This window comes from Tachypleus tridentatus, chromosome 9 (genome assembly GCF_004210375.1).
Source record: "Tachypleus tridentatus isolate NWPU-2018 chromosome 9, ASM421037v1, whole genome shotgun sequence".
In the NCBI taxonomy this organism is placed as follows: Eukaryota; Metazoa; Arthropoda; class Merostomata; order Xiphosura; family Limulidae; genus Tachypleus; species Tachypleus tridentatus.
The window spans coordinates 24,703,566-24,726,403 of record NC_134833.1 but is presented as its reverse complement, the minus strand read 5'-3'; the positions used below and the strand labels follow the sequence as shown (position 1 = coordinate 24,726,403).

The 22,838-nt window shown below is 31.5% G+C and overlaps 1 long non-coding RNA gene across 7 annotated transcripts; it reads right to left on the bottom strand.

Annotated features, from left to right (window-relative positions):
* Positions 1-1,851: 1,851 nt before the first annotated feature.
* On the bottom strand, positions 1,852-22,287 carry LOC143224872 (uncharacterized). 7 transcript variants are annotated; one of them, XR_013013481.1, is made up of 5 exons: positions 21,506-22,287; positions 19,412-19,679; positions 15,042-18,342; positions 9,147-9,286; positions 1,852-2,123 (listed from the first exon to the last, which is right to left on the bottom strand). It is a non-coding gene; the product is annotated as an uncharacterized LOC143224872 (long non-coding RNA). The 7 variants fall into 7 exon arrangements; XR_013013486.1 differs by lacking the exon at positions 15,042-18,342; XR_013013484.1 differs by lacking the exons at positions 15,042-18,342; positions 19,412-19,679 and adding an exon at positions 12,612-12,704 and having other exon boundaries at positions 9,147-9,262; positions 21,506-22,220.
* Positions 22,288-22,838: the final 551 nt, after the last annotated feature.

Genomic DNA, 22,838 nt, shown 5'->3' with positions numbered 1-22,838 from the left:
TCTGACTCAAACCGTTAAAAACAGTTTAGATATTCGTGATGGGCAAAGCACAGACAGCGCATTGTGTATATTTGGGTTCAATTCCAAGCAAATAAAAATGCTGTCAAGTTTTATGTGGACTCACTGTCTCAGCAAAAGACTTACAATCTATGTGTTATAGGATCAAAGCACATCGTCGAACATCTGTGACGGAAAAAATATTGTGATAGTAAAACTCACTATTCCTTGGTAAAAGTTACAGGTGGATACTTTAGACTACTTATCTTCCTCTCTTTCTATCTGCAGATGAAATATGGACGGCTAGCGCAGCTAACCCTAGCATGTTTGGTATAATGGGGATTCGAACCCGCGGATTACGAGTCGAATGCCTTAACTACCTGGCCACGCTCTGCCCCTAGAATTGTTTTGCGAGAATTTAAACAAGCAATCAGAGGATCCAAATTCACTAGAATACCTATCGTGTCGCCACCATTTCTTATAATAGTGTGTGACACTTTCCACGACTTAAATCTTTCGATAATGAAATAAACATGAACTTTAAATCTTCTTTAAAATATAAAAAGTCAAACAACAAGTTGTAATTTAATATTTTATCAACATAAAAATAAAGTTAGATGTTTATATCTTCTGTGCCTTTAAACATCAATTTAGTTGAGACAGCCTTCAAAAATAACGCAGTTAGTTCCATTGTAGTCTGTATATATTTAGAGATAAAATCCAGGGTTCGATTATATGGGATGAGCAAGGTACGGATACATTGTATAGTTTTGAAAACAAGTAAAAAACTAATTCTTACAGTTGCTCTTTTAAAGCACAAAATTTAAATATGTGAATTATTTTTTCCTGAGATCAGTGTAAAATTTCCCCGTCGATTAGAAATATTATGACATTACGTTTCCATAAGAAGATGATTTTAAGGTTGAGGGTTTATGTTTTTGCATATATATAATAGTATTGTTTATTTTCTGTCCACGAAACAACTTCGCAAGGTGTGGATGGATATGATGGTTCATTAGCTCCATGTAGAAGTACATACAGTTTTTAGGTTTGAATTTTGCGCTTTGCGGCTTTTATGGCCGTTTTTGTGTTTTCTACTACGACCTTACCTTCTGACGATGGATCGTTCATGGGGTTTACGTGAAAAAAATAAACTTTCAATTTTGCGGTTTCTACAGGGATTTCTTTACAATTAATTGCGTATCAGAGAAACAAATTTTATGTCTTACGACAACTTTTCTGTAATCACAAATTAACATAACTTCTGTCCAGGAGATGGATACTTCTGGTTGTTAAGTAAGAATTTCACAAAAGAAAAAAATTCTAAATTACTAGAACCGAAAACTTCATGCAGTCTTTGCACATTGCCCTACAGATGGCAAAATGAACATTTGAAGGGCGAAATAGCACAAGATGGATATTGTTTTTCAAGCACAAAACGATTTGTTCCTGCTATTTGCGTTTTCTTCATCGCAGAAAGTAAAACCCTAGGTTTAAGCCTTTTCAATCTGTAAGCTTATCGATGACCAACCAAAAAGCGTGTAAGATGGATACCGTGAGTACACGAACATTGCAACAGTGAATTTATCTTACAGCTAGCTCTATTAGTACTGTGCAATGTTGTTTCGATATTTTGAATAGTGTTGTATTTTAATGTGGTATTTGCAGCCTTAAGGTACACGTATTGTCCACGCTTGTTAACATTTAGGATAGTTGTTCACATTTTAAAACATATTGTTCAAAATCAGCCCAGTCTCTAAGCACCAATTCCATTTGGTATACTGTTTACAGTAATAGGTTAATTATATATTGAAATCAATCATTTTGTTTATCGAGTCTCCTTAAAGATTCTGAGACAAACTATTACTTTATTAAAATTTATAACACGTAGAAATAGTTTTCAGTACAGTGACGTTTATAAAACATTTGATATTTGTGGCTAATACGCCAGTTAACATAACCTACAAATATGGTGCAATATACACTCAATAAAAGCAAGAAATCATGTACCACATAAATATACTAGTTAGCCCCTGTGTTCCCTGGTGGAACAGCGGAAGGTTTACAAATATCTGGTGTTCAATTCCCAACAGTGGACACTACAGAGAGCTCAGTATGTCTTTGATCTAAAAGAAAGAGAACAAAATAGCCAATCCTCTATTAATGTCTATAAGTTAAGTTTACTTATTTTTTAGAAAATAAAAGCACACATTTACCTCCGACGATAGCTTAAGAATGATGAAATAACAATATAAATAATTCATTTTATGAAATACTTTAAGTTAATTAATAATCATATATATCTTTCCTTTGTCTCTTTTCAAAACAGTATCATAATAATATCATTATTCAGGGTTGTAAGGTATTCACTGAGGTGGTTGAAAACTAAATTTTAAACTGTTAGAAGGATAATAACAAAATAATTTGAATATTTTAGTCTACTTTTAAAGCAACATTTATAATTGTTAGATGAAAGTTGCTACTATCGCATTTACGTTGTCTGTTCCTCTGGCATGGCCTAGCGCGTTAAGGCGTGCGCTTCGTAATCTGAGGGTCGCGGGTTCGCGCCCAGTCGTGCCAAACATGCTCGCCCTCCCAGCCGTGGGGGCGTTATAATGTTACGATCAATCCCACTTTTCGTTGGTAAAAGAGTAGCCCAAGAGTTGGCGGTGGGTGGTGATGACTAGCTGCCTTCCCTCTCGTCTTACACTGCTAAATTAGGGACGGCTAGCACAGATAGCCCTCGAGTAGCTTTGTGCAAAAAAACAAACAAACAAACCTCTGGCCCCCATGTGGTACAATGGGATATCTGCAATTTTACAACACTAGAACCTGGGTTTCAATACCCATGGAGGGCAATTGCAGGCTCTTTGAAATTTTATACCAAATTCCAATCAAAACATGTCCAGATGATTAGGGCACTTGACTCTACATCTGAGAGTCGCAAATTTGAATCACCATTACATCAAATGTACTCACCCATTCAGCTGCAGGGCATTATAAGTCACGGTACATCACACTATTCCTTGATAAAATATTAGCTCAAGACCTGTTGTTGGATGGTGATAACTAGCTGCTTTCCTTCTACTTTTCACTGCTAAATTAGCGACTGCTACCGCAGCTCTCTCATATATAGTTTGTGTGAAATTCAATCCAAACAAACAAACTGCTCCCTCTCTGTGGCAGGTTAAAATTTCTGTGGTCTCAGGAGCTAATAATTTTTGTGGTCCCTACATCTTATTTAGTTTTACATAGAATAAAATCATCAATGGGTTCCCATTAAGACCATAGGCAGTGGAGCTGGGTCCCATCTACCCCTTACCTAAATTTGCCAATGTTCCTCTACCAGTTAAGAGCTTATAATGTAACTTTGTACTCAACAACAAACAAAATATTTTTGGGATATAAATGCCTATTACACCTATTGTCTTTCAAGTAATGTTTATATGAAGAAATTACAAGTATATTCTTCTACATTCAATTTTTTTTTTTAATATCCAGAAATTTTCTGATATAAAATTTACTGGGGTCATGTTTAAAACACTGAGAACACAAAACAGGAAAAATAATAAAGATAAAACACAACCACATAAGTGTAGAGTACACAAGTAACTGTACGTTTAAAATCATATCATCAAGAACCAATCAACAGAGAGAACATTACCTTTTATGGAGATTAATCACAGACTATAAAACTGTAATTAATTGCTATGATAGAGAATAAACGTTTATTATTGTACCCAGGATATAACATACAGAGCTAAAAAAGATATTCATTGATTACTGTACCCATGATATAACATAAAGAGGTAGTACAGATAAACATTGATTATTCTATCAAGGATACAACATAGGGAGGTAGAAAAAATGAAAACTAATTATTGTACCCAAAATATAACATACAGAAGAAGGAAAGATGATCATTAATTACTTTACCCAGGATATAACATAGAAGGAAAAGCAGATAAACATTGAATGTTGTACCCAAGATATAACATTCAAAGGTAAAACAGATAAATATTGATCAGTGTACCCAGGATACAACAAACAGAGGTACAACAGATGAACATTGATTTCTGTACCCAGGATGTAACATACTGACTCAATACACATGAACACTGAGTACTGTACCCAGAATATAACAGACAGAGGTAGAACAGATGAACACTGACTATTGTAACAAGGATATAAAAAAAACAGATGTAGTGCAGATAAACATTGATTATTGTACCCAGAATATAACGGACAGAGGTAGAACAAATGAAAATTGAATTCTGTACCCTTGATATAACATACACTGGTAAAACATGAATGTTGATAGCTGTAGCCAGGATATAAGATACAGAAGTAGTGCAGATGAACATGGATTACTGTTATCACGACATAACATAAAGAGTTAAAACAGAAAAACATTTATTCCTCAACCAAAATATAACAGAGTTAGAACATTTTAACATTGATTGCTGTTTCTGGATAAAACAAAGAGGGGTAAAACAGATAAACATTGATTATTGTACTCAGGATATAATTTTCAGAGGTAAAACAGATGAATAATCATTAATGTACCCAGGATATAACATAGACAGTTAGAACAGTTAAGCATTGATTCTTCTACAAATGATATAACATATAGAGGTAAAGCAGATAAACACTGAACACTGTACCATGGATATGACATACAGGTAAAACAGATAAACACAGAATATTGTACCCTGGATTTAAAATACAGAGTTTAAAACAGATAAATATGATTATTGACCCATGAAAAAAAAAAAACACAGGGGTAAAACAGATGATTATTGATTATTTTATCTTGAGTATATAACATAAAGAGGTAGTACAGATAAACATTGATTTTTTATACCCAGGATATAATATATTGAGGGAAAACACATAAACATTAACTACTGTACCAGGATGTGGCATACAGGTGCATATATGAACATTGATTATACAACTCAGTATATAACATACAGAGTTAGTACAGATGAACCTTTATTATTGTACCCAAGCTATATCATACAGAGATAAAACAGATAAACATTGATTACTGAACCTACAATACAACATACAGTGATAATGCAGATGAACACTGATTACTCTACCCAGGATAAGCATACAGAAGTAGTACAGTGCGGACATAAGCACCTGTGCAATCAACACCTGCGAGTGCATGTACCTATTTTCTCACCTACTTGCGCGTGTACAAAAATGAACACCAGCCTGCACAACTACAAAAGATACACCTGCATGTACATGAATGAAAATATGCACCTGAGCATGTATGTACCAATTTATGCACCTGCGAGTGTATTTACCAATTATGCAACTGTGTGTGCATGTACGAAAATAAGCACTTGTGTGCCCAACTACAAAATCACCACCTGCATGCACTTATAATAATTTGTGCATGTGCTATGTGTGAAAATGAGCACTTCCACACACATATGCAAATTTACAAGCCTGTGCTTCCAGAAAATAAACACCTGCGTGTGCATGTCCTAAAATTAGCATCTGGTGGTACAGTCTCTGAAACAACGAATAAGTTTTATCTGTTTTCTTTATGGCCCTGTATGGCCAGGTGGTTGAGGCATTGGACTTGAAATCAAATGGTTGCAGGTTCGAATCCAGGTCACACCAAGCATACTCGCCCTTTCACCCAAGGGGCATTATAATGTGTGGTCACTCTCACAATTTGTTGGTAAAAAATTGGCACTGAGTGGTGATGACTAGCTGCATTCCCTCTAATCATATACTGGAAAATTCAGGTCGGCTATCACAGATTGCCTTTGAGTAGCTTTGTGTGAAATTCAAAAACAACATATTTATTTGTCTTCCAATTTTAATTTTAAAAAACTAAAACGAATTTATTCAATTAACAGAGCCTCTGATTAGAAATCAAGAAGTTTCTGTGATGACGAGAAAACCCACTTGTAGAGAAAATATATGTAAAACAGCTGGTATGGGCAAAGCTCTATGTAGAGGAATGAACAACATTTCGACCTTCTTTGGTCATCGTCAGGTTCACAATGAAGAAGAAGATCAAACGTTGTTCACTCCTCAACATGGAGCTTTATCTACTCATACCAGCCAGTTTTACATATCAACAAGTTTATTTTTTCTCAGTTGTTTTTTTTATACATTTCATTTGATACTTTCAGAAACTCTTAACAACAATATTAGATTATGAAATTATTGCTAAGCAGAGTAATATAAATATTATGTTGGAATGCATTGTTATCAAAATGGATTGGCTTTTTCACATATAAGAAGTTGTTGTGTAAGGAACTATTTCATTTCTTTGTGCTTCTTTGTTTTTGCTAGATTTTACTATTTAAAAAAATGGGCACATATCTATTTGTCTGTGATTTATATTTATAATTTGTAATATAAAATATCACTTTTTTTGTAAGTACGTTTCCACGAGCTTCCCTCATTAGAAAGTTATGCATATACACGTGCAAATTCTTGTTGATAAATGACAATACTCAAATGCAGACCCTCGGGGTTTGCTTAGTATTAGTGCAAACTCTCAGGTTTCTAGATACTTTCCTTAGAGATATGATGATCATATCTCTTTGTTTATAGATTTTAACACAAAAGACAAGCACACTCAAGAAGACAAGTTATAATATACTGATGCAAACCCTTAGGGTTCACTTAATATGGATGCAAAATTTCAAGTTCATAGATTCTTTTGTCGTGAAGCTATAACAGTAAAACATAAACAGAGGCGCATGTGCACACGTGTTTCTTTCTCTCCTTGCGATTTTTATTTGTAGTATCAGGAACCATTTCTTCTTTATGGTGGTTTTTGCTAGCTGACTTCATTAAGAAGATGCACATGCATGTGGATAAGTAGTACTCAGTTTACACCTTCAGTATCAGAGGAATATTCAGGTGTTAGGTTATTTCTTTTTCAAACTATGGCAGTCACACTTTTTCAATTTGTTTTTAAGTTAGCTCAGCTCATTATAATAATACACCGCATGTATCAGTAATAATACTCAGGTGCATATTCTCAGGTCTCACTTGGTATGTTTGTTTGTTTTTGAATTCGTGCAAAGCTACACTAGGGCTATCTGTGCTACCCATCCCTAATTTAGCAGTGTAAGACTAATCACCACCACCAACCACCAACTCTTGGGCTACTCTTTTACAAACAACTAGTGAGAATGACCGTCATATTACAATGCCCCCACAACTAAAAGGGCAAATAATGCCACTCCTCTTTTGCACTTTATCAACAACCTTCAAACCTGCATTTTAAAGAAATTTGTCATCACCACATCTATGTGCAAGTTATTCTAATTACATCAAAATTGTCCATTCCTGTTACTTTTGTCATCATTTTTATTTTTTACACTTATAGCATCACAGTAGTAACAATTAAACCTACCCTTATAACCACTTGTATCAATTCATGCATTAACTGTAAAAATGTTATTTTAATAACCTAATTTTATTTTTATTTTCTTATCTATCTTACCTTGTTGCTGTTGTTCCTTTTATTTTCTAGCATAACAAACCACAATTATAGTATTGCTTGCTATGTTTCTTCACCTTGTAACATTTCTTTTAATGTATTAGACACGTTTTGTTTTGTTGTTGCAATGCAACTTGTGATTTGAATTGTTACCTTATATCCTGTTGTTTATCAAATGTCTTGCACTTATAGAAGATTTAAGTGATTTACCTGAAAGCTTGTGCATTAATTTGAAAATGCTAAAAAAGTAGAGACAGTCCAAATATATTATTTAATACAAAGAAAGCTTAGTTTTGAAATAAAACAGTTCATCTAAAAGTAACAACATTAAACCTGTTAACATTAGTTCAATAACAAAATGTGATGTTATTTACTTCAAAATGTTTCTAGCATTGTCAATCAGCAAAGGCAAAATTTATTTTTCTCACTGCTGGAAGTAAAGGTTCACACTGATTTATTAATAACCTGGGCTCCAGAGGAATCATTGTTACAGTTTTGTTTTTAAACTTTAGGCCTTGCAGATATTTTAATGTGATGTGGATTGCATTACACTTTTACTCATGTCATGAAATAGCACTGTTAATGAAAAAAACACAGGTTTGTGTTTTCAATTTCTGTATGTCACTCATTAAGAAAGTAGTTTCATATTGAACTTAAATTATTCTAACATATATTTTTATTAATTTATTGCAACTTGACAAACACATTAAAACCAATTTTACTGTTCTGTGATTCAAAATTTTGATTATTAGTTCTTTTGAGAACCATTTGTTGTGATAATTATTAACCATCAAAATTTGTAAAAACACACTACACATTCCTTCCAAATCCTCATGTTTGATCCTTATTCGGGTACTGTTCATTTTTGGCATTTTAACTGAATGAGTTCAATAAACAGAAGAAGTTGAAATGCAAAATACAATATATTAAAGACAGGAAAAATATCATTATTAAAAAGACAGTAAAAAGTTTCGTCCTGCAGTGTTGTCTTATTGGAATAAGAATATTGAAATAAAGTCATCCAATTTAAAACATTTAATACAATTAGGGTTCGGGAATTTATCATAAGAATAAATATAAATTATATTTGTAATTTCCTTGATGTATTATTAAATATTTTATTTAATTTCCTTTTATATTATTTACAGTGTGTATGATTTTAAAATCATTTATTCTATGTGATATTGTTAAGAAAAAGAATAACTCAAGAGTTGGTGGGAGTGGGGGTGATGACTAGTTCCCTTCTCTCGTCTTTTAGCACTGAACTAGGAAGAGCTCATGCTGATAGCCCTCATGTTTTTTGAATAAAAATCATGTCTACTTGAAATAAAAAGAAATAGCTTCTATTTTACGTTAAGCAAGAAGCTACACTTCAAACATGGAAAATGTTTGAGCTTTGAAACTTTTATTGCTTTTGTACACGACAGTGTGATCATAGTGATTTCTGAGCAGTGGTAATATATAAACTTCACTGCTGTTTTATTTCAAAAAGAAACACAATTCATCTACGATTTTAATGTTCTGATTACAGCTGCAGGACACGCAACCTTAATTTTGATGAATGCTGGCTTGTGGTGCATTACACAAATAACAACAGTGGATTCAAAATAACAAAATCCTTCTATCATGTTCTGCTGATATTATTTTCTAAACTTATACTTACCAACAATATGCGAGTGGTTTTCATCATTTGTTTGTAGGTTCCACAAAGCAAGTTACTGCATCAGTTCTGCATGTTGAAGTTCTTTTAGCTCGTAAAAGATGTCTTGGCCTTATTTCCTGTGTTGAAAACAAATGTTGCTGCTGCAAATATACAAATGAAGAAATACAAATACTTGACTTCTGATTTAGCAGCTGTGATAAACTTAGCTGTCACTTAATCTGTGACAAATTGGTTCTTCTTCTCCAGTTATTGTATGGGTATCTCAGAAATTGTTTCCAGAACAAATTGTTCTATGATCCTCTGGATGGCACTATTGCAGTATCTGTCATACACAGACCAATCATTTATTTAATATACTTTTCATGAACATGAAACTCAACTAGTCTTATTCAAGGTAACAGAAGTTTCTTTCTAAACAAATATATCCTGAAATATCTTTGTGTACAGAAGTAATGACAGAATATTTTTTTAGGCCTTGTTCAACTTAATTTCAAATGTGCTATAGGAAGTTAACAGGAAGAACAACAACAAAAATAGATATTTTCCCATATTTATACAAAAGAAATATTAATTACAAATATAATTTCATTTTAAATTTAAGCTTTGTGCTTTGATCTTTGATATAACACTTTTGTGATAAGGAAGGAATAATATTTACCTTAAGTTGTATACTATTGTTATGGTTCTGTATTTTGTTTTCTTATCCATTACATTAAACAGGTAAGCTTGTGTTTTACTTTAACAGTTTAAAATATTACTGAAAAGTAAACTGATATGTATTTTCAGTCTTGACAGTTACCCTATTCCAACTTTTAGAAGGGCTGACACAAAGTTTCTAGGGGGAATATTGGCCACCATGTTATTTAAGGTTTTTAATCTCATTGGAAAAACTGCATAATGTCTCCTGATTTTAGTAGGAGCATCTTTAGAACAAGGTCAGCCAGTTTACAAAAGTTATTCACTAAAGTCATAATTTAACACAAGACAAGGATATGTACTGTCTTTCTAGCCAGGTTTACTAGGCATTTCATTCCTTTGATTTTCGTCTCCCTGTAAAATTAATATAAAATGTGTTCTCTGATTTTACTGCATCCACTGTGAAGAATCGAATTCCAAACTTAGATACTATATGTTTGTAAGCTTTCAGCTGACCAACTGACTAATAGAGACTGTAGTGTTAATTTAAAGCAACAAAATAATCAGGTTTAGTTTACTGCCTTGATGTGCTATACATTTTCATCCTCAATGTGATTTTGTGTTATTTCACTTGTGTCTATAAAACTTTCTTATACAAGTAATAAATAAACTTTGGTTTTGTAATTGATTTCAAGAACCACTGCTGCAAGTAAAATGCAAGGCCTAAAGCAACAGGCTAGTCAAATAGGCCTATACAGTGTAGCCAGAAAGATTGCAATCCACTAATGTATTATTTTTCTAAATTAAGTCCTAGTTTATGTGATTTATCAATGTTTCAAATTATTAATTATGATACCTTTGTTTAGCTTATGCCATAATTTATTAGATTAAGTAATATTCAAGTTAACTGAATAAAAAAATGTTACTTTAATTTAAATATTACCCCCCAAATTTAAATAATGTCCCCCACCTTTAAATTAAAAAACCATTCTCTTCATAAGTTAACAGCAGTGATGTAATAGTGTGGAAACAGCTTTCTACTACATTTCTGTTTAAGCAGAATGCCATTCCCTTGCAACCCTCACAATTTCGAACAACTGAGACCTTAGAAATTTCTAACTTCATGAAATTTTGTCCACCTTTAGAAGAATGATTCATTAACCCTTTCATTCAAGTTGTATTTATTAAAATATAGTAAAAGAAATGACTGGAAAATAAAATTGTGTAGTTCTGTTAGTTATAATTCCAAATAACTTATGGACAGAGTTTATACTTTTCATACTTATTTGCTGTAGTTATCATGTTATAAGCAACTGACTTGGAAACTTAAGAGAACACTCAGGACTTTTTTCATCATGGATCATGAAACTCCACAGTAAATCTCCCAAGATATTCCACTTCTAATCTTTTGACACATATTTCCTATGTTTATTTTACTCTCAGCAGCTCAAGTAGAAACCTTGTGAAAATCAAACAATGAATTTCCACTGATCACATTACTGTTAAGTAACACTCTACTTTGATGTTACTGATAGTTATTTTCCCAGCTTTGAAGACAATAGTATATTATATGTAATTTAGTGATTCTCTAAAGTATTGTATAGAAATGGGAGAAAATAGTTTCAACATTTCTCTATAGAAAGTGTGATCTGATTCAATAAACTTGTTAGTTATCCTCCCTGATTGGTTGGGGTTAGCATTATAGATGTCAAAGTGTGCAAGAGCTTTTGAACATTGTCTTTTCTATTTTACCATACTTACAACAGTAGCAAATTTAGTTTCCAGTAGTATAAAAACAGAAAGAAGAAATGAAAAATGACACATGTTGAAACTAGATGAGTTGTAAGTTCATTCATAACTGTTTCAGCTGATTAGAAATGTTAAATGTCTTAGTGTTACCATTTCAAGTCAATTAGTAGTAACATTGATAAAGATCAATCAAAATTTGACCAGTGTTTATATAATGTATTAAAACTACCTCTTCTTTCCAAAACCATGCACAGAAAATATTACTACAGTTTATGCAGACAAGTTAATTTGCTGCACTATACTATTTTAACAAACAATGTAAAGTCAAAATTCTTGGAATACCATTAAGGAAATGAAGTTTATAGCAATAATTGGCAGATAGCAACAAGGTGTTTCAATCATAGTAACCTATAACTAGTATTATAAAAAATATTAGACAACAGTGTTTCACAGATTCTTTTCATGAACCAACTGGATCAAGGTCAGGCATTTCTAATTTCATTCCAAACATAATTTCTGAGCTATGTACTTTAGAATTCAACAAGTGGCCAGCATAGAAAAACCAAGGCTTTGATGAAAAGGAAATGGAACTCCTTGAAAAATGTTTCAGATTGTCATTTTCAAACTTAATTGCTGCATATAGAGAATTTCTGAACATTGGGCACCAAATTACATCTGATCTGAACCGTTTAATTGGGTGTTCAAAAACCATCTCATTATAGCTAAGAAATGTGATAAATATGAATAATACTAACACTTTTAAAACATGTTCCCCAACTTCTTTATTTAACACTGCACCACTGCTTAGTGATATGTTTACTGACTTGCAATGCTAAAATCTGGAGTTTCATTTCTTGAGGTAGATAGTGCCTGAAACCCATTGTATATCTCTGCACGAAGACTAATAAACACTAATAAATTAAATATTGTTCACAAACTCTTCTTATGTGAAACAAGTGATTTCACTGTTATCTCATGATTACTTGCAGTCCTTTAATTAAACTTGCATCTTAAAATAGTGATATGACACCTCGCATACAACTTGTAATGTACATGAATTATAAAAACATGACTAGATACCAACGATTTATCTTCTGTCAAGTAAACCAAAATATCTTTTCCAGACTCCTCCACAAATTCCTGGGACTTCTTCATAGTTAAAGAAGGCTTAATCTTGAAAGAATGAAGTTTCATCTTCAGTTATCTTCCCTGTAATCTATGTTTTAGATAACATTTCTTAGTTTGATACAAAAGTTTTGTGTATAATTTCAATGAATATTAGACATGATTTGTTAAGATGTCAAAACCTTGTCAATGTTAATGAACTACAATTTGGATGAAAATCATCATAAACTGGAAAATATTGTGTCATAAATGAATGTTTTAGCTGTAATAGCACTTTAATGTGATTGATAAGAAGTGCTTAACAGAACACTATTCACTTATTAACACGATTCACATAAGCTTGTTCTTTGAAATCACAATAAATCAGATTATGTTGCTCTGTTATATATATTTCTATAACCCAAAAAACCTATAAGAATATTGTATATTGAAACTATATTTTATTACTTTTATGGAAAGAACATCAGTTTTTAAAATATAGTAACTTATTATTTTACAAAGATTTTACCTTCCCATTTCCCAAGTACAGGATGTAACAAAATTGATTGTTGTTTTCAGACCACAAGCACATAAAATGTTAAAACAATATTAAAGTCATTCTTTGATTTGTTTATTTATTAAGACTTTTCTGCACCTTAAGACTATAATCCCAATATATCAAATTTACTTTTAAATATTAAAAAATAAAGTTGTAGCTTATGTTATTGCCTGTCACTCAATGTTAATTTTAATAAAATATATGATAGTCAAAAGATAAATGGCCATTACTCTAGTAAATATCATTAAATCACTGTCTTGATGCCCACAGTTGTCAGAGCACAATTAGTCCATTCTGTAGACAAACCATTTTGACTTAGCTATTGAAATTTGAGAAACAAAAACACATGCTAAAGTAATATTGTTTAATAATGTATGAAAAAATTATAAAATATTATTTTTGTTTTTCCAAAGATATAAATCTAATAGACCCAAAGTGCAAAAAAGAACATATTATAGTTTCATAACATTAAATGACCAGAAACTTTTCATCTCCACCTTTTCACTATTGGAGATTAGAAGTGCTTTAGTTTGGATTCCCAATAAAAACACTGACCCTCAAACACATAGCAAATTAGCAATCACGTCATTTTAACACGTACATGAAAATTAAGCCAAAATATATTGCCTCCATATGCATTAGAGTCAATATAACTTGAAATAACAAAATTATTTCTTTTTAGTTTACCAGCATCAGATAGTTTTTACCTAAATATTTACCTTTCATATTTATGTTAAAAAAGAACCATTCAGTGAAATAACATATTTAAATGTGATTGCTATCATACTGTAAATCATAAACTGATCAAACAAATGAAATTTCTATTTCAGTACACTCCATCATTATCTAGTGTATAAAGCATTTGTTTTAATACTGTGACTTTTATGAGTTATAAATCTTTTTAAATATAAGGTCAGAGGTAGATACTATACAAATGTAAACAAATGGTAGTTTATTTTATAAATAAAACTTATCTCTCCCTTCTTTTACAAATTTATGAAATGGTGTTTAAAAGGAATACACTCCATCATGATCTGGACCTTCACCTGATCCACTTTGTACAAAAAGTTACAACAGAATGAGTTCTTGTACACAAAACAAACTACAAAAACAATTACTTTAACAAAAAAATAATAATGCAGAGAAGTCAACATACTTTTCCCATCTTATATAAAACTACTAAAAACTTCCATAATTTCAAGGAAAGCCTTAATATGCCCAAAATGTAGCAGTGAATTTTTAAAACTTCTCACATAAAGGAGGAAGGAAGCTTTATTACAAATCAATAACAAAAAAAGAAAATATTGCACTTTTTTGCAATCAACATGAAAAATACAGTTTTTGAACCATTTGTGTTAATAACTAAAAAGAAGCAACAAAGTTTACAGGTTTCATAATACAAGGTAAGAGGTAGATATTATAAAAATGTAAATAGATCATAGTTTACAGGTTTGTAGCTTTGTTTTTTACTGACAAATTGTATCAGTGAATACAGAAAATATAATTAAACATTACAAATTTGATGGAGGCCAAATCAAAACTTACAATTAGTAATTTGGAATTTTATGAGTTATTTTATCAAGACAAATAAACTTAAAACCATATCATAACATTTATAATTTTATTTTGTATGCAATTTTGGATTAATTATCAGAGAAATTTTTAAAAAATAAGATATTCAGGGATGGATAGGATTAATACTGAAAATTCAGGAAATATCAGTGAAAAAGGAGAGATATCTCCAGGAAAACTAACTGTAAAAAAACTATTAAGTTACTTCAATATATACAATCAAAGAATAAATTCTAGAGCATATCTCAAGAGTGCTTTTCAATTAAACAACCTACCTAAAGCCAGAATACTTTGATTATCACTAGACAGAACTGTCGCATTCAGGTTTGTAATATCTCCAGCATCAGTTTCCATACATTTCTGATCTTTACTACTCAGTCTTTCCATGATAAAAATGTGGGGGGAATTTTTCTCTACAATTATTAACATGTTAAAAGAGTTGGAGATGCTACAGTTTACTTTTCCAGATATTCAGTAGCTGTAAATTAAAACATATAACAATCCACAGAGATATAGAAATGAACATATTTGTTAACCAAGATTTTCTGCTTCATCCATATAATTGTTTCAAAATGTATTCTGACAAAGCAATCTTAACAGGTTCATAACATCCAAGCTGTAAAAGTTGAAATATTACACATACATGTACTACTTTCTTCATATTATGTGGTAAATTTAAATTTATAATTTATTATGACACTAGAGGTATGAAAATAGGTTATATAATTCTGATAAAAATAACTTCAAACATTTTAACAGAAACAATTAATTTAAAATATGCCATTCAGAACTAAAGTAATTTTGGCAGCTGTCATAAACTTTATCCTAATGGAAATCACAATAAAATCAAGATTAATATACAACTAAACTGTCAATTAGCTACTATTTCTAATAACAATCTTAAATCACCATTTTCATGTTGTAAGAATAATGATAACATTTGAGCAGGTATTTGTTTTTCTCAAAATGTATAAAGAAATAACATTTAACAAAACAAATTACAACAGAATTTATAATGTTAACATAGCATGAAAATAGTCTTTAAATAAACACTTCTACAAAAAACATTTTAACTAGTCTCCTGATGAACTACAAAGTTACTGACTACTTGTGTTTGTTGATCTTTTTCTCATACTCCTATATTGATTAGCAAGTGAAACTCAAAATTACTATTTCCAATTATTTCTGTTTGTTAATTCTTCCAACACTGAATTCATAGAAATTTCAATCATATCAGTTATCAGGAAACTAATCAAAATTACCATTTCCAGTTATTTCACCTATCCAGATGAACCTATTCATTCATTTTGAACAACTGACAAGATCCCACAACCAAAACTTTTTTTTCTGTGCAACTACTTACTAGAACATAGACAACTGGTTTTTAATGTATTTGATAAATGTAGTTCTCGATTAATCAATAATCATATGATGCCAATCACTCAGTTCAAGTGAGAAGGCATGTATGAGAAAATTGAGTTCCAAGAAAGCAGAGTATGACAAACATTTCCTGTATAAAAGGTACAAATCTTTCACACAGGAGGAGACTGTGATAGAGATAAGAATTTATCTGAATTTCATTTTGTAATGAAAATTTTAATCATAGATATAAGAATGTCCTATATCATAGCTTTTGAGCTAGAACTCTCATATGACCTAATATGAGAAAGGAAAAGAGAAAAATATCAAAGGACATGTAAAAGGCTATTGAAATACCTCAGTGATAAGTGACCATAAAGCACTGGAAGTATGGTGGGTCTATGGATTCCTATAAACTCAATAGTTGGTCTCAAAATAATGTACTAGGTTGCATAAAACCTAAAACACTGGGGAACTTGCAAGTAATTGTTTCTTCAGAGTTGCATCTATGTTGAATACAAATACTGACCAAAATATTATGGTGTACTCTCACGGGCACCATCTTACAAGACAAAGAGATTTTTAAAACATATGCAAAATTGGAGGTTCAACTGATTACAATACATCTACATGTTTCCAACAGCTCTTGAAAACACAAACTGTCTTAATATGAAGTGTTAAGTATGAATATTTTAATCATAATCTTTCACAATTTAGATTTAATTAATCCTGAAACTTAGTTAAATGACAGACTTGAACATATTTCTAACATTTGTTCCTACACACCTGTATCTTTAGTCATGTACCAAAACTAATTTGAAACTGATCTTAAACTTGCCACACTATCCAAAAGCCTAGTTTTAAATTGTCTGGTACACATTCCAAATGTCATATATCTAATGCCAGAGTTTGGAAAACATAATTTGATTCATGAATATACTTCAAAATCTTGACACAGATTCACTCTATATAACTAATAACAGCCAAATTATGATAAATTTGAATTCATAACAGAACTAAATGCTGAAATAATCAATTAAAACTGGTATAATAAAATCCTTTTTTACAATTTTAGAAGCTTTAAATCAACATACAAGTGGCTATAATTTTGAACACACATTTCTAAATACAAAAGTTCACTGTTAAGACCAGGATGGTAATATAATCATAACTTTTTTATTTTAATGTTTAGAGAAACCTCTAAATGTTATAAGCACTATAATTATAAATTTAAAGTTGATTCAGTTTGTAAGAAGAAAAAAAAATGTGCAAACAAAAAACAAAATAGTAAATGAATAGTTAAGTCTGATTACATCAGTTGTGACAAAAATGGTCACATGTCAAAAGCAACATACATACTTGAATTTGTTTCAGGGTAAAAAGTATCAAGACAGCTATTAATCAGCTTCTGAGTATCTTGTATATTCTTCTTTAACAAATACATTAAAAAATGGGGAAAAGATATATAGTTCTAGTGTGTTGGAAAATATTACTTTTATGTTATTGTGATAACGTTATACACAAGTCACTACTTCATAAAGATCTCCATAAACATATACACATACATTTGAAAAACACTATTTATCTACAACTGTTAAACATATGTGAATTGCTGGTAATTACTTGTTTCAAAATGTTAGAATTAAGGAAAATAGATAGCAACAAGAATCCTTCCAATTTGACATTCAACACTGCATGATTCCCAGAAACCTTTTATTTCACTGGGTTTTCACAAAAACATCATCTGAGTTTGTGCATAGTAGAAAAGAAAGAAACAAAAATTTCCACCAATGGCTACAAAAAAAGACAAATGAAGAAGCAGATAAATTAAAATGGATTGTACACAACTACCAGGATTTTATTATGCCAACCATACCACTTTAATGACATTACAACAAATGTAAATAAATTATGTAAATAAAAAAATATAAAAAAATTCATGCTTAATACACAATTCTGAACAACGAATGACTGGAAACAGATGGCATGGTCTGATGAGCAACATTTTATCTGTCTTATATTAATGTAAGAATAAAATTATGAAAAACATGAAGAAAGATATATCAGTTTGAAATGTGTTTTTCTGACAGGTACTGGAAGTGGTGTAATTGTATGGAATATGTTCTTGTCATGGAAATGATCTTCAACCTCCTTGTAACAATCAGAGTGTACCTGAACGTGTCCACTTTCTGATGCTGAATCTTCATACTCATAGCTCTTTGAAGACAATAATTTAACAATTCAATCCATTTTTATTGTTTGAAACTGATTTTAAAAAGACGACTAGACAAATTACCAGATCTCACAACACTGATCATCATATTTACTACCATAATCCTTTACTGACATCAATAAAGCAATATTTTATATTAAACTCCTACCCCTAATAATGTTAAATACCTTAATCAAATGTCACATCTAAAAAAACTGAGACAGTACCCCAGCCAACATATTATCCTGACAGCTCTTCTCTGAACCTTTTCCAACAATTCAATATCTTTGTTGAGGAATGGAGCACAAAACTGTGTACAATACTCTAAATATGGTTTTATGAATGATTTATACAGTGAAACAATTATATCTCTTGTCACATATTCAAATATTTATATAGATGCTATCCAAAATGCTATCAGCCCTACTGCTGACTACAATACACTGTTTAAATAACTTCAGTGATTTTGTGATCAAACACCAAGATTTTTTCTTCAACCACAGTTTTTAAAGTTGAATTATGAAAATCTACATGCATCACCTTAATTTTGAATAGTTAAACATTATCTGTAATTTACTGACTCAATGCATCAAGTTTTCTGAATCTTTGATACAGGTAGCCAACCTAAAAATATTAAAATTATCTGTTAACTTTTATTAGTCATTCCAGAGTCCATATCATTAATACCAATCATAAACAGCAGAGGGCCCAGCACATAGCCTAGAAGCACATTACTTGTAACTATCACACAGTCAGACCTGGCTCTGTTTATTACTATTCTCTGTTTTCTATATTCCTGACAATTTTATTTTCAATTTAATAACGTTTCCCTCATACCCACAGGTTTAATTTTTGTAACGTCTTTTATGAGGTACCTTATTAAATGCTTTCTGAAAATCAAGATAAACCAAATTCAAAATTCTTTCATCAACTCTTACAGTAACATCCTCTAAAAAGATCAGAGGATTTTTAAACAAGACTTTCCCTTTAATTAAAATAAAGTACACAACAAAATTTCACACTTCTTAAGTTATCTGTACTTTATTTCAATTAAAGTTTAATACCCATACCAACCATCTTGAGAATACATTTTTCTTCAAATAGGTTTCTCATCATAATGAAAGACTTTCCCTTATTGCAATCAAGCTGGCTCTTTGGCACTACATCAAACTACTTCAAGTGATTCTGCAGTACATCTTTAATCAGACTTTTTGAAACCTTTCCAATTACTGATGTAAGATTAAATAGCCTATAACTGTCTAGACAATGTTCATCATCTTCTTTGAATATTGGACTACTATTAGCCAACTTCTCATCCAATACTCTTCCATGAGCCAATGACCTCTAAACAAATGTTGGCTATTAGTTCACAAATAAAAATATTTAAGTTTCTTTAAACTTCTAGGACAAAAGATGTGTGGTCCAGAGTATTTATCAATTTTTAGGTTTCCCAAACTTTCTCTTACAATTTAAGAACTTAAAATATCTTTCACATCAATATTTCCCCAAACATTTAGTGCTCTGGTTGAAGCATAATACCTGTATATACCTTTATAAAAACTTAAGAACTCATATAATGTAATGTTTTCACTATCTCATAATTTTCCGAGTTCAGCCCTTCACTATAATCTTTTAAGAGGCCCAATCCTCATCTTGACATTTTCCTTATCCATCATATTTCTGAAGAATTCCTTATCATTTAATTGTTTGAACCAACCATCATTCAAATGAATTATCTGCCCTCTTAACTTTCTCATTAACCATCTTGATTTCTTATAGTCCTGCAAGTCCTTACTAATTTCAATAACTTTAATTTTCATGAATGAATTATGTTTATCCCTCACACAACCTCTACTAAACCCCACTTTTTTAAATTCTACATCTTGTAAAATCCCAAACATAATAATGCAATGGTCATTTGTACTTAAGTGCTAACCAACCTCAACTCTATCATATTCACATCACGTGTTAATATTAAATCTAATATATTTTTTCTCTTCTACTTTCCATCAGTAGTTGGTGTATAAAAGTATCATGAACAATCTTTAAAAACCTATCCCTCTCACTGTCAAACTGCAAAATATTTCCAATTAACATCCTTGAAATTAAAATATCCCATAACATCTTTCTCAACTATCATTCTGATTTCAGTTTCTCATGAAATTCCATATTCTGAGTTGGTGGTCTACAACAAATTGTAGTTAAAAAAAAAAAAAGACTTTTCCCTTTAAATCCACTAACACTCACTCAAACCCAGTGCTATTTTCTTAATATGTTCCAACTCAACCAGATGAAACTTACTCCTTGCATACAGTTATTCCTCCCCTTTTCTCAATACTCTATCTATAGTAAATAATCCATAACCTGCTATTTCAAACAAAATTATCATAAAAATTGTTGAAATCCGACAAAGTCCCAGTGATACCTATAATCTCAAAATCCTGTTTCCACAACTGCTCCGAATCCATGAATTTTATTTCTAATACTTCTAACACTGCAGTAGTGACAATTATTCTTAGATGTTAAAACACTTTCATATTTTATACCACGTCTATATGTTATCCTGAAATTATGCTTTCATAGTTTTACTGATATCACAGCCTCCACTCTGTCTAACCATAGTTTAAATCGAAGGTTCATAACAGTTATCTGGTGGCCCATGGAAGGGCTTTATTAGAGCGTCAGTAAACTGGGGGCAAAAAAACTGATTTTGTTCTTCCGTTATTTTGTGTGTATGTATGTATGTATGTAGATGTTTCTGGGGCAGGATTCGCAGCCTTCGAATTAGATTCTCAAACTCAAATTGGTCCGTAACCCTAAAATGGTCAAACACGGGTTTTATCTACCACTACAGCCGAATTAATAGCACTTGCTAGCATGCCTTGTTTAAGTACAAGATCCATTAATGTCGTACTTCTTCAACTATAAAACTTCATTCTAGAAAGTAACTATGATAAAGTGTAAACCCCTAAATTAACTTAGTCATGATCCAAATCGTCATTACCTTTCAGGCTTAATTTAGCATTGTACAGTCATAGTGCCTGCTAATTGCTTATAAAAGAACAAAAAAAGCACTCAAGAACAGAATATTTTACTTTTCTTCTACTAAAGAGAATTATAGATACAATAATAATAAAATTTACAATTTTGTTTTCAATAATTACTTACTGATTTACTTCACTTCAAATACACGGTATTCTCTCTCTCGGTGTTTGGGTATGATATGTTCATTCCCTGGAGAGTCAGGTTCTCTTTGACCTCACACACACACAATTACGGCAGGTGTTCAGGTATAAGACTAATATTTTTTGCGAAACATTAAACCCCTTGGGTGCTAGAAGACTAAACAGTCCTCCTTCAACCCCGCACTTAATAAGAATTCAGAAAATAACTAAGTGAATGGATATAAAGGATAGACAGACTGATGGGTGTGATTTTATTCGTGTAAATGCTAGTCTGGTAGGCGTGGCAAACAACAAAGCAAAACCCTTCCGAAAAAAGAGACTAGGAAAGACGACAAGAAGCAGGCTGGATAAAACATGAACAATACACAAACGGGCCAATTCAGGGCCGGGCATGGATCGATGGATCAAAGTGCCCTAGCAGGGATCTATAGATCCAATGCCTAAGATTTAAGGTGTGGGGGGAAACGGGAGTACCCCGAGAAAACCCACTTTCACGACCTGGACGCCGAATAATCTACCCAGATCGTGCCCGAGAATAGCTATGAGGAGAGAAAGTCTTGGTTAATAATGAGAGAGAAAAAAAAAAAAAACACGATGAGAGGAGAAGCTTGGTTTAAGGTGGCAGTCCCCCCCCCATATTTTTTGTAAAATGACGCTTCTGTTTACTTATTAATTGTAACTTGTTTGCAAATTAACAAATAAAAAACTCTCATGTATAAACAACCTCCTGCTGTCATGGTTTTAGTAATAAGTAGAGTTTACGCTTTAAATATTGCTTTGTTTGGTGTCAGAATGCTTTCTAAGAGAATATTTCTATATGTGTTGAAGTTCCTTTGAAACCGACTCGCGAACCCCAGTTTGGGAACCCCCTGCATCACTGGAACATAAAAATAGAAACAAACAACAACAACAAAACGTTTGCGCAACTTCTACCCAGTCAATCATATTACCACAGATAGGAAATAACGTAATTTTATGTTAAAATAACAACTGCTAAGTCCTTGAAACACTTATAAAGAAACAATTACGTCCAGCATTTCACTAACAATGGTAAACAGTTCATTTACTGGCACTTCCCCGAAATTCTTGCTAGGTTTATTAACAATATTTTCCAGACATTAACATAGTTATTACAGTGCCTGCCGCTCGTAATCACACTGAATTAGAATTTTAAAATTCTGATATTAAATTATATACTTTTCACTTACTCTTTCAGTCAACTGATGTGCAAATTACAACTTTTTGAATCCAAAATTTGATAGGTTTGATCCATGTTATTTTTTATGTTAGTTTAATGAATTTATTTATTGTACGAA